Below are 12,553 nucleotides of genomic sequence, written 5' to 3'. Positions count from 1 at the left end.
AGTCCCTGTGCGTGCTGGTCGGTTTCACTGGTGCTGGTTACAGGGACGGTTTTCCCATGTGCATAGCAGTTGGAATTGCGTGTCCTGAGATTGCTTTGTTACAGGTGTGTCTGAAAAGAGCTCTAGGGTTGGAGGCAAGGCTCTGAGCTGGGCCTCCTTCCTAGACCCCGGTGGCCTTACACTGCAGCCTGGCAAAAGGGAAACTGAGGAGCAGCCCTTAGCAGGGCTTGCCTTGGAAAGCTCCACTAGGACCTGGGTAAGTGTTGCCTTTGGTGGGGGAGGCTGTGCCCTGAGCCAGCTGGGTGTGAGTATCCCACAGTCTCTGTGTATGGTGCTTGGTTTCACTGGTGCTGGTTACAGGGACGGTTTTCCCATGTGCGTAGCAGTTTGTATTGTGTGTCCTGAGTTGGCTTTGTTACAGGTGTGTTTTAAAAAAGCTCTAGGGTGGGAGGCAAGGCTCTGAGCTGGGCCCCCTGCCTAGAGCCCGGCCGCCTTACACCACAGTCTGGCAAAGGGGAAACTGAGGAGCAGCCCTTAGCAGAGCTTGTCTTGGAAAGGTCCACTAGGAGCTGGGGTAAGTGTTGCCTTTGGTGGGGGAGGCTGTGCCCTGAGCCAGCTGCGTGTGAGTATCCCACAGTCTCTGTGTGTGGTGGTTTCCTTCACTGGTGCTGGTTACAGGGACGGTTTTCCCGTGTGCATAGCAGTTGGAATTGTGTCCTGAGATTGCTTTGTTACAGGTGTCTTCAAGGAGCCCTAGGATGGGAGGCAAGGCTCTGAGCTGGGCCTCTGTCCTAGAGCCTGGCAGCCTTACACTGTAGCCTAGCAGAGGGGAAACTGAGGAGCAGCCCTGAGGAGAGCTCCACTAGCACCTGGGTAAGTGTTGCCTTTGGTGGGGGAGGCTGTGCCCTGAGCCAGCTGGGTGTGAGTATCCCACAGTCTCTGTGTATGGTGATTGGTTTGACTGGTATTGGTTGGTTTCACTGGTGCTGGTTACAGGGACGGTTTTCCCGTGTGCATAGCAGTTGGAATTGTGTGTCCTGGGATTGTCTTAAAAGAGCTCTAGTGTGGGAAGCAAGGCTCTGAGCTGGGCCTCCTTCCTAGACCCCGGTGGCCTTACACTGCAGCCTGGCAAAGGGGAAACTGAGGAGCAGCCCTGAGGAGAGCTCCACTAGCACCTGGGTAAGTGTTGCCTTTGGTGGGGGAGGCTGTGCCCTGAGCCAGCTGGGTGTGAGTATCCCACAGTCTCTGTGTGATTGGTTTCACTGGTGCTGGTTGGTTTCACTGGTGCTGGTTACAGGGACGGTTTTCCCATGTGCATAGCAGTTGCAATTGTGTGTCCTGAGATTGCTTTGTTACAGGTGTGTCTTCAAGGAGCCCTAGGATGGGAGGCAGGGCTCTGAGCTGGGCCCCCTTCCTAGAGCCCGGCCGCCTTACGCCACAGCCTGGCAGAGGGGAAACTGAGGATCAGCCCTTAGCAGAGCTTGTCTTGGAAAGCTCCACTAGGAGCTGGGTAAGTGTTGCCTTTGGTGGGGGAGGCTGTGCCCTGAGCCAGCCAGGTGTGAGTATCCTACAGTCTCTGTGTGTGGTGATTGGTTTCATTGGTGCTGGTTGGTTTCACTGGTGCTGGTTACAGGGACGGTTTTCCCATGTGCCTAGCAGTTGAAATTGTGTCCTGAGATTTCTTTGTTACAGGTGTGTCTTAATAGAGCTCTAGGGTGGAAGGCAAGGCTCTGAGCTGGGCCTCCTTCCTAGAGCCCGGTGGCCTTACACTACAGCCTGGCAGAGGGGAAACTGAGGAGCAGCCCTTAGCAGAGCTTGTCTTGGAAAGCTCCACTAGGAGCTGGGGTAAGTGTTGCCTTTGGTGGGGGAGGCTGTGCCCTGAGCCAGCTGGGTGTGAGTATCCCACAGTCTGTGTGATTGGTTTCACTGGTATTGGTTGGTTTCACTGGTGCTGGTTACAGGGACGGTTTTCCCGTGTGCATAGCAGTTGGAATTGTGTGTCCTGAGATTGCTTTGTTACAGGTGTGTCTGAAAAGAGCTCTAGGGTTGGAGGCAAGGCTCTGAGCTGGGCCCCCTTCCTAGACCCCGGTAGCCTTACACTGCAAAGGGAAAACTGAGGATCAGCCCTTAGCAGAGCTTGTCTTGGAAAGCTCCACTAGGAGCTGGGGTAAGTGTTGCCTTTGGTGGGGGAGGCTGTGCCCTGAGCCAGCCAGGTGTGAGTATCCCACAGTCTCTATGCGTGGTGATTGGTTTCACTGGTGCTGGTCAGTTTCACTGGTGCTGGTTACAGGGACGGTTTTCCCATGTGCATAGCAGTTGGAATTGTGTGTCCTCAGATTGCTTTGTTACAGGTGTGTCTTCAAGGAGCCCTAGGGTGGGAGGCAAGGCTCTGAGCTGGGCCCCCTTCCTAGACCCCGGTAGCCTTACACTGCAAAGGGGAAACTGAGGAGCAGCCCTTAGCAGAGCTTACCCTGGAAAGCTCCACTAGGAGCTGGGTAAGTGTTGCCTTTGGTGGGGGAGGCTGTGCCCTGAGCCAGCTGGGTGTGAGTATCCCACAGTCCCTGTGCGTGCTGGTCGGTTTCACTGGTGCTGGTTACAGGGACGGTTTTCCCATGTGCATAGCAGTTGGAATTGCGTGTCCTGAGATTGCTTTGTTACAGGTGTGTCTGAAAAGAGCTCTAGGGTTGGAGGCAAGGCTCTGAGCTGGGCCTCCTTCCTAGACCCCGGTGGCCTTACACTGTAGCCTAGCAGAGGGGAAACTGAGGAGCAGCCCTGAGGAGAGCTCCACTAGGATCTGGGTAAGTGTTGCCTTTGGTGGGGGAGGCCGTGCCCTGAGCCAGCTGGGTGTGAGTATCCCACAGTCTCTGTGTATGGTGATTGGTTTGACTGGTATTGGTTGGTTTCACTGGTGCTGGTTACAGGGACGGTTTTCCCGTGTGCATAGCAGTTGGAATTGTGTGTCCTGGGATTGTCTTAAAAGAGCTCTAGTGTGGGAGGCAAGGCTCTGAGTTGGGCCTCCTTCCTAGACCCCGGTGGCCTTACACTGCAGCCTGGCAAAGGGGAAACTGAGGAGCAGCCCTGAGGAGAGCTCCACTAGCACCTGGGTAAGTGTTGCCTTTGGTGGGGGAGGCCGTGCCCTGAGCCAGCTGGGTGTGAGTATCCCACAGTCTCTGTGTGATTGGTTTCACTGGTGCTGGTTGGTTTCACTGGTGCTGGTTACAGGGACGGTTTTCCCATGTGCATAGCAGTTGCAATTGTGTGTCCTGAGATTGCTTTGTTACAGGTGTGTCTTCAAGGAGCCCTAGGATGGGAGGCAGGGCTCTGAGCTGGGCCCCCTTCCTAGAGCCCGGCCGCCTTACGCCACAGCCTGGCAGAGGGGAAACTGAGGATCAGCCCTTAGCAGAGCTTGTCTTGGAAAGCTCCACTAGGAGCTGGGGTAAGTGTTGCCTTTGGTGGGGGAGGCTGTGCCCTGAGCCAGCCAGGTGTGAGTATCCTACAGTCTCTGTGTGTGGTGATTGGTTTCATTGGTGCTGGTCGGTTTCACTGGTGCTGGTTACAGGGACGGTTTTCCCATGTGCCTAGCAGTTGAAATTGTGTGTCCTGAGATTTCTTTGTTACAGGTGTCTTAATAGAGCTCTAGGGTGGAAGGCAAGGCTCTGAGCTGGGCCTCCTGCCTAGAGCCCGGTGGCCTTACACTACAGCCTGGCAGAGGGGAAACTGAGGAGCAGCCCTTAGCAGAGCTTGTCTTGGAAAGCTCCACTAGGAGCTGGGGTAAGTGTTGCCTTTGGTGGGGGAGGCTGTGCCCTGAGCCAGCTGGGTGTGAGTATCCCACAGTCTGTGTGATTGGTTTCACTGGTATTGGTTGGTTTCACTGGTGCTGGTTACAGGGACGGTTTTCCCGTGTGCATAGCAGTTGGAATTGTGTGTCCTGAGATTGCTTTGTTACAGGTGTGTCTGAAAAGAGCTCTAGGGTTGGAGGCAAGGCTCTGAGCTGGGCCTCCTTCCTAGACCCCGGTAGCCTTACACTGCAAAGGGAAAACTGAGGATCAGCCCTTAGCAGAGCTTGTCTTGGAAAGCTCCACTAGGAGCTGGGGTAAGTGTTGCCTTTGGTGGGGGAGGCTGTGCCCTGAGCCAGCCAGGTGTGAGGATCCCACAGTCTCTATGCGTGGTGATTGGTTTCACTGGTGCTGGTCGGTTTCACTGGTGCTGGTTACAGGGACGGTTTTCCCATGTGCATAGCAGTTGGAATTGTGTGTCCTCAGATTGCTTTGTTACAGGTGTGTCTGAAAAGAGCTCTAGGGTTGGAGGCAAGGCTCTGAGCTGGGCCTCCTTCCTAGACCCCGGTGGCCTTCCACTGCAGCCTAGCAGAGGGGAAACTGAGGAGCAGCCCTGAGGAGAGCTCCACTAGGACCTGGGTAAGTGTTGCCTTTGGTGGGGGAGGCTGTGCCCTGAGCCAGCTGGGTGTGAGTATCCCACAGTCTCTGTGTATGGTGATTGGTTTCACTGGTGCTGGTTGGTTTCACTGGTGCTGGTTACAGGGATGGTTTTCCCATGTGCATAGCAGTTGCAATTGTGTGTCCTGAGATTGCTTTGTTACAGGTGTGTCTTCAAGGAGCCCTAGGATGGGAGGCAAGGCTCTGAGCTGGGCCTCCTTCCTAGAGGCCGGTGGCCTTACACTACAGCCTGGCAGAGGGGAAACTGAGGAGCAGCCCTTAGCAGAGCTTGTCTTGGAAAGCTCCACTAGGAGCTGGGGTAAGTGTTGCCTTTGCTGGGGGAGGCTATGCCCTGAGCCAGCTAGGTGTGAGTATCCCACAGTCTCTGTGTGATGATTGGTTTCACTGCTGTTGGTTGGTTTCACTGGTGCTGGTTACAGGGACGGTTTTCCCATGTGCCTAGCAGTTGGAATTGTGTGTCCTGAGATTTCTTTGTTACAGGTGTGTCTTAATAGAGCTCTAGGGTGGAAGGCAAGGCTCTGAGCTGGGCCTCCTTCCTAGAGCCCGGTGGCCTTACACTACAGCCTGGCAGAGGGGAAACTGAGGAGCAGCCCTTAGCAGAGCTTCTCTTGGAAAGCTCCACTAGGACCTGGGTAAGTGTTGCCTTTGGTGGGGGAGACTGTGCCCTGAGCCAGCTGGGTGTGAGTATCCCACAGTCTCTGTGTGTGATGATTGGTTTCACTGGTGCTGGTTACAGGGACGGTTTTCCTATGTGCATAGCAGTTGGAATTGTGTGTCCTGAGATTGCTTTGTTACAGGTGTCTTCAAGGAGCTCTAGGGTTGGAGGCAAGGCTCTGAGCTGGGCCTCCTTCCTAGAGCCACCAGGCTTCCCTGAAAGCTTCCCAGAAGGCAAACTGAGGGAGCTTCCTTCGAAAGGTCTCCGAAGACCTGGGTAAGTCTTTGCTTCTGGACAAGAAGAGGTGCCAATGTTGAGATGGCATGGGTAAGCATGCAAGAGTCTGTCTAACTTCGTTCACTGGTGCTGGTTGCAAGAATGCTTTCTGGTTGATAGTCCTCATTACACTAAGTTTCTATAGTAATATCTTCCTTCCCCCTGCATCACAACCTGGTCTGTCCTTCGGATACCTACTGTGAAAGTAGAAATATGTTGTGAGATGAATTATACGAAGGAGATTACTGCGTGCTTGATGTGGAAATGAAGATAATTGACTAGTCTCATACTAACCATGTGAAGTTTCGCTACCTTTTAACCTTGTTAATTTGGTTTTCTTTTGACGGTACAAATCTAAGGGGTTTGAGCCTTATATGGTACTCACATTTTCTGAGTTGACTGCAGAGCAGTCTGACAAATCTGTGAGGCTTGTGTGTCTGACATTGACAATGGGGAGGTCCCACTGAGATGGCAACGGTCTTGGTTGAGGCTGTATGATACCTGACGGTCTTGCAGGAGGACGGTGGCAGCCAGCACCTGACGATACAGCCCGAGCGGTCCTCTGTGCGCCTTCTGTTTTGACAACAGCGAACTCTACGCCATCAAACCTGTTAATTCCCGCTCTGTTCTGGTAGATATCACGGTACATAAAATCAGGACTCTGGTTGGGTAATTATTTCTGTTTTCTTGGGACTGAGTACTGGCTTGTCGCAGTGTGTATCAGTCTTCCCTGGGGCGTGAGTGAGTATGGGAGCCATCCCTCTCGGGACTGGCTGACCAAGGGGCTCGTATCCCCGCAGCCTGTCTGACTGGAATCTGCCCAATCGCAGCTGCACCACACCTTGGATAAAATCCTTGGAGTGAACGCAAGGGCGATTGACGCACCACGCCTGCGGCCTTCTGTTGTGGTACACCGTCCACTTCCACTTCTTTTTAAACGGTGCACCTCTCTTCTCTGTCTCGCAGCTTCGGTTACTTGGGGGTTCTCTCACTGTGTGTGAGAGAATTTGGGGGCCTACATTTCAGTTGGGCCTGTCTTACGGTGTCTTGGAAAAGAGTCCATGCAGCTGGCAGGGATTTTCCTTTTGGCCCTGTACCTTTTTGACCAACCGCCTCGCTTTTTTGTCTAGTTCCCCTTTCTGAAATTGGGAGCGAGTGCCACAGCGTTGGGCGGCTGAGGCGCCTTTTCCCACCACAGGGAAATGTTAAATGTTATGGCCTTATGGTCGCCGTTTCCCAGCGCTCCGGTTGTATTTACCTCTCGGACCACCAGATCCTGTGCTCGGCTTAGGACTAAGTCAAGAATTGCCTCTCCCGTTGCGGGTTCCAGAACCCCTTGCTCCAAGAAGCAATCATTTTAAAGTCTCAAGAAATGTTACCTGTGCGTCCCGTCCTGAGGTGAGGTGTTACCCAGTCAATATGGGGATAGTTGAAATCCCCCGCTATTATTACTGAGGCTTTAATTTTGATGGCCTCGCTAATCTCCCTTAGCATTTCATAGTCACTATCGCTGTCCTGGTCAGGTGGTCGGTAATAGTTCCCTACGTTTTTCTTCTTCTTCTTGCATGGATTTACTACCCTGCCCGCTCCCACCCCTCTCCCCCCCACTGAGATTCTGGGGAACCTTTTGGTTCGTTTAAGATTCCTTTTTTTTTTTTTTTTAAACTTCACTTGACTCTGCATTTTCTTTCGCGGCTAGTGCCGCCGCTCCCCCACCAGCACTACCTGTTGTGTCCTTCCGAGACGTACCCTGGTAAGACACTGTCCCATTGGTCGTTCTCCTTCTAGAGGCCTCCTTCCTCTCGGACTCTCTTGTCTCCGTGTGTATCCGTCTTTCCTGTGCCGTGAGAGTATGGGAGCCGTCGCTGTCTGGGGACTGGCTGACCAAGGGGCTCGAGTCCCCGCGGCCTGTGTGACTGGAATCTGCCCAATCGCAGCCGCACCGCGCCTTGGATAAAATCCTTGGAGCGAACGCAAGGGCGATTGACGCAGTAGCCTGTGGCCTTCTTTTGTGTGTTGCACCCTGCACCGCTGTGAGAAATCTGAGTCCTGTGTGTCTGACTTTGACAGTACCCTGGCATGACGCTGTCCCATGGGTCGTCCTCCTTCGGCCAAGTTTCCGTGGTGCCTATTGTATCGGTAGCCTCCTTTGATACGAGGCGTTCTGGTTCACCCACTTAATATTTAGAGGTCTAGCGTTTGTCTAGAAGCCCTTGCAAAACGTCCCTCTTTGTCCGTCTGCCGTTTCCAGCCGTGTTAGACCCTCTTTCATGTGACTGTTTCTCGTCTGCTCGTACCCAGCCTCTCCCTTAATAGAGATGTCCCCTAAGAGATGTCTCTGTCCGATGCAGGTGCCCCTCCGCACCCTTTCCGTCGGCTTTCCTTTAGCCTCCAGTTTAAAAACTGCTCTCTGCCCTTTTTAATGCTAAGTGCCGGCAGCCGGGTTCCCTTTTTGGTTTAGGCGGAGCCCATCCTTCCCGTACAGGCTCCCCCTTCCTCTAAAGTTTCCCCCAGTTGCTTTCACAGCTTAAATCCCTCCTCTCCCCTCCATCGTGTCCTCCATGCATGGAGACTCTGAAGGGCTGCCTGCTTACCTGGCCCTGCACGTGGAACTGGAAGCGTTTTGGCGTTCGCCTGGGAAACGTCCGAGAGGAGCTCTCGGGTAAGTGTGGCTCTTTGTGGGGGGGAGGTGGTGTTGGGGTGAGGGGGCTGTGCGTCCAAGTGTGTGTCTGTCTGAGGATTTGTCTGACTGGCGCTAGTTGCGGGGACTGAGAGACCGTGTGTTTGGCCGTCGAGAGGGCTTTGATGCAGGTGGGGGCCTTCAGGGGCTGACTGGGTTGGAAGCAAGGCGCTTGGAGCCAGCAGCCTTCTCCCGGAGGCAGCCAGAGCGAACTGAGTGAGCAGCCAACAGGGGACTTGCCCTGGGAAACGTCCAAGTGGAGATCGGGTAAGCGTGGCTTTTGGGGGGGCTGTGTTAAGATTGTAAGAACGGCCATGGGTCCATCTAGCCCAGTCTCCCGTCTTCCCGCAGCGGCCGGTGCCTGATGCCCCAGAGGGAGCCAACAGACGGGACTCGAGCGATCCCTCTCCTGTCGTCCGTTTCCAGGCTCTGACTGACAAACCAGAGGCTAGGGACGCCGCTGATGGCCCTGACCTCCGTGAATGTATCTAGTTCTGTTTTTGAACCCATGTAGAGTCTTGGTCTTCTCAGCCTCCTGTAGCAAGGAGTTCCGCGGGTTGAGTGCACGCTGCGTGAAGGAGAAACTGCCTTTTTGTGTTCAGCCTGCTACCTGTTCATTTCATGTGGCGGCCCTTAGTTCTTAAGGGAACGTGGAAATAACTTTTTGTTTCCTTGTTCGCCTTTTCCACCCCAGTCATGATTTTATAGACCTCTAGCCTGTCGCCCCTGAGTCTCCTCTTTTTTTTCTAAGCTTGAAAAGTCCCAGTCTTTTTAATCTCTCTTCCTATGGGACCCGCTCCAAACCCCTCATCGTTTCTGCTGCCCTCTTCTGAAGCTCTTCCAAAGCCAGTTAGTCTCTCTGGCGCGGAGGCAAGAGGTGGATGTACCGCGGCTTTATAGAGGTGATGAGAGATTCTCTGTCTTCTCCTCTGTCCCGTTTTTAAAGGATTCTTGACGTTATGCGCGCTTTTTTGGCGGCGGCTGCTGCTGCTGCTGCACATTGAGTGGATGTTTTCAGGGAACGCTCCCCAGGGCCTCCAAGATCTCTCTCCTGAGTGGTTAGAGCTTAAATTAGTCCCCATCGTTTAGTATGTAGAGTCGGGGATGATTTTTCTCCCCTCTTCTCCTCCCCCCCCGTTCCCACGTACGTTCCTTTCCATTCATCGACATCGTTCGCTTTCGTTTGCCATTTTGTTGCCCACTGGCTTAGTTTTGTGAGATCTCTTGGAAGGGCTTCGCAGTTAAGAACAAAGCAGACCATCTCGAGCGTCACCTGCACATTTTGCCACCTGACTGTTTTCCCCCTTTCTCCAGATGACTTATGAATAGGATGTGTCCCAGGACGGACCCTTTGGGGTGGCCCCTCTGTCCGTTCTAAAAACTGACCATGTATTCCTACCCTTAGTTTCCCGTCTCTCTCTAGCCAGTTCTCTCTTCTCCTCCTTCCCTCTTCTCCCTTGACGACAACGTACTTGACGTGAGAGCCTTTGGTGAGGGAGCTTGTCAAAGTCTTTCTGGAAATCTAAGTACGCTGTAGCCACTGGCTCCCCCCTTGGCCACATGTCTGTTGTCCCCGTCACAGAACTCTCTAGCAGTAAGACGTGACTTCCCTTTAGAGAAACCATGTTGGTTGGCTTCCCCCACACCCAACAAATTATGTTCATCTGTGTGTCGGACAATTTTAGGCTTGACCATCGTTCCAAGTAACTTGGCCGGTGCTGCCGTTGGACTTACCGGTCTGTAATTGCCAGGAGGGAGGATGGCCTCTAGAGCCCTTTTGAAAAATCTTGGCGTCCCGTTAGCTGTCTTTCCGGTCACTAGCTAGGGAAGCTTGATTTAAAGGCCAGGTTACGAAACCCAGTTTATTACTTGCGCAGTTTCACATCTGACTTCTTTGAGAACTCTTGGCTGGCGAATGGCGTCCGGTCCCGCTGACTTGTTACTGTGAAGTTTTCTCGCTTTGCTCCCAAACCTCCTCTAGGGACACCTCAGTCTTGTCTTGGACAATTCCTCAGCTTTGTCAGCTACAAAGAATTGCTCGGGGTTGGGTAATCTCCCTGATACCATTGTCAGCTGTTAAGATGAAAGCAAAGAATTCATTTGCCTTGGGTCTCAAGTTCTCCTCAGTTGTCAGAATGGGTCCTATTTATACTCCTTTCTACACTTAGTTCACATGCGGGGGGGTACGGGACATGGTGGGTGGGTGGATGGAGATACATTCAGACACACACCTGCGTGGTGATATGGAGTTACATTATCTTATAACTGGTGTTTAGTGTTGTCCTAGATTGCATTACAGGACACATTACAGAATGCAGAGGTGAAGTAAGGTCGAAAAAAGTATCTTCCATTATTAGAACATCACAACTTACTGTTTTATTAATCAAATTCTCTGGGTTTTTTGGTAGATCCCGGGTTTTTCCTTTCAACAATAAAACTGCTCTATAACTACAACCAGAATGTCTACACAGGACGGCTAAAATTGAGCTAAGCTAAGTAATTTTCACTGTCAGTTGCTTAATTTGGTATTTGGTGCTGTCTGCACAGTAGAAAGTCAAAGGCAGAACAAAAGGTGTAGTGTCCTTATATGAAAGTAATTCAGAGCCCTAATGGCTGCTGTACATCAATTTATGTAGCTGCAGTTTGCAGATCTCTAGTATCTTCAGAAAAGTAACATTACTAAAATAAAGGAACAAATAAAATACTAAGGATATTAGAGCTGTGCACAAGTAGTTAGAGCTGTTTAGATAACACTACTGTGAGTTTTCCTTCAATGGAAGGCCTACAAGGAAATCAGCAACCTCGCTTATTGAATACAGATTTATCTGATCTTTCCTTTGTTCTAAATGGTTTTTCTTCAAAGTCTCAATCTACTGCTCTTAGTGAGTCTGAAGAGATGATTGCTATCCATAAAGATTATAGTAGTTATTTTCTTGTGTCATAGACTTTGTCTGAGATGGCAGGAAAATGTAAGCATCATTGTCTTAAGTTTCAATGCCATACACTTGAATACATATGAAAGTCAAAATATGGACATGATGGATCTTGTAACTGAGCACCTGCATTATTAAAGCCACAGCATTGCCTGTATTAGAGATTGCTTTCAAACTCAGCTCATACATGAGAAGAACCAACAGAACCCCCAGCAAAGGCTTCAGTAATAATCATTTTTCAGTATAAGGATTGACAAAAGGGCTAGCCAGCTGGTTGGCTGCTGTAAGTCAGCAAAGGTCCACTGAAGCCCATTATGAATTGCAGAGTTTTTAAACAAACAACTGTGCCTGATTACATTGGATAAAGATCTGGCCTAATTCCTCTGATACATATCCCCCAATACTTTTGTTGGAATGCTTTCTACATAATCTTATTTTAAAAATAAACTAATTTCCTTACAAAATGTTAAATTCTCTCTCTCTTTAATCCAAAGATCTAAATGTTTATCACTAAATGCTCTTTATTTTGTACATCTCGGGCTGACCAAGAAGCAAATTAAACCAACCAGGTAACTTTTAGTTTCTAATCCATTTCACTGTATGGCTCTTATGCCCTAAGAAAAAGGCTAAGATGTTAAGACTGAACTATTTTTCCATTTCCCCCCACATTTGCAAACAAAACAAACTGCGTTTTCACAAATATTTTAATAATTTTTTGTCTTAGGTTTTATAACCTCCTGCAATTCTTTATTGTTCTTCACAGTCCTCAGGTGCTAGAATCTTTTGCAGGAGGTAGGTTGGCTGGTTGGGTGAAATCCCAATAACCTTTAGATTTTTTTTTCTAATTACATGGCAGCACCTGTCAGCTTTACAGTATTAGAAGAGGGATTCCTTTATTTAGTAATTCTGTATGTCTTAATTTCCTGGCAGGATTCTCATTCCTGGACCTTGTGTTGCCTAGTTCCAGGGGATTTCAATCCACTGCTCTGAAAGGACTGGATCATTAAAGGCAACAGTAGTGAAGCAAGAACCACTTCTCTGTTAATGCTCATGTGCCCCCAGTACAGCATTGTTGGAAGATGGTTCCTTCCCTCTGTGCACTGGCTCTTTCATGCTCTATATTAGCTTTGGGTTTTTTTGGGTTCTCTGCCCTAAATTACTTTAACCAATATTTGCTTCAGCTGTTGAAACTTTTTGCATACCTCTTCTCTGCTCCATGTGTCATCCATTGCTTTACTCCTTTGTAAGGAAAGAGGACTGTGCAGGTACATCCAACAATGTGTGAGGCAAAAGAAGTTCTAAAAGTGGAGTAGCAATCATGGTTTTGTGCCCAACCCTTCTAATCTAAAAAGCAAAAAGTTTGAAGCAGGGGACTGGGCGTTAGCATTTCCAAAATAATGATTCTTAGCAATCTGACAACTTCAGGAAAGTCACTTAATTGTCACCAGTGGTAAGGTGGGCCCTTAGCCTCCTCACCTCTTGGCATCCAGACATAAACCAATACCTTCCTTACTATTATGATTTTTAAAATTTTCATACTTGTATATTACTTAGT

The sequence above is a fragment of the Pelodiscus sinensis genome, chromosome 1, assembly GCF_049634645.1.
Source record: "Pelodiscus sinensis isolate JC-2024 chromosome 1, ASM4963464v1, whole genome shotgun sequence".
Taxonomy (NCBI): domain Eukaryota; kingdom Metazoa; phylum Chordata; order Testudines; family Trionychidae; genus Pelodiscus; species Pelodiscus sinensis.
The sequence above is the reverse complement of the archived record's forward strand: the minus strand, read 5'-3'. Positions refer to the sequence as shown.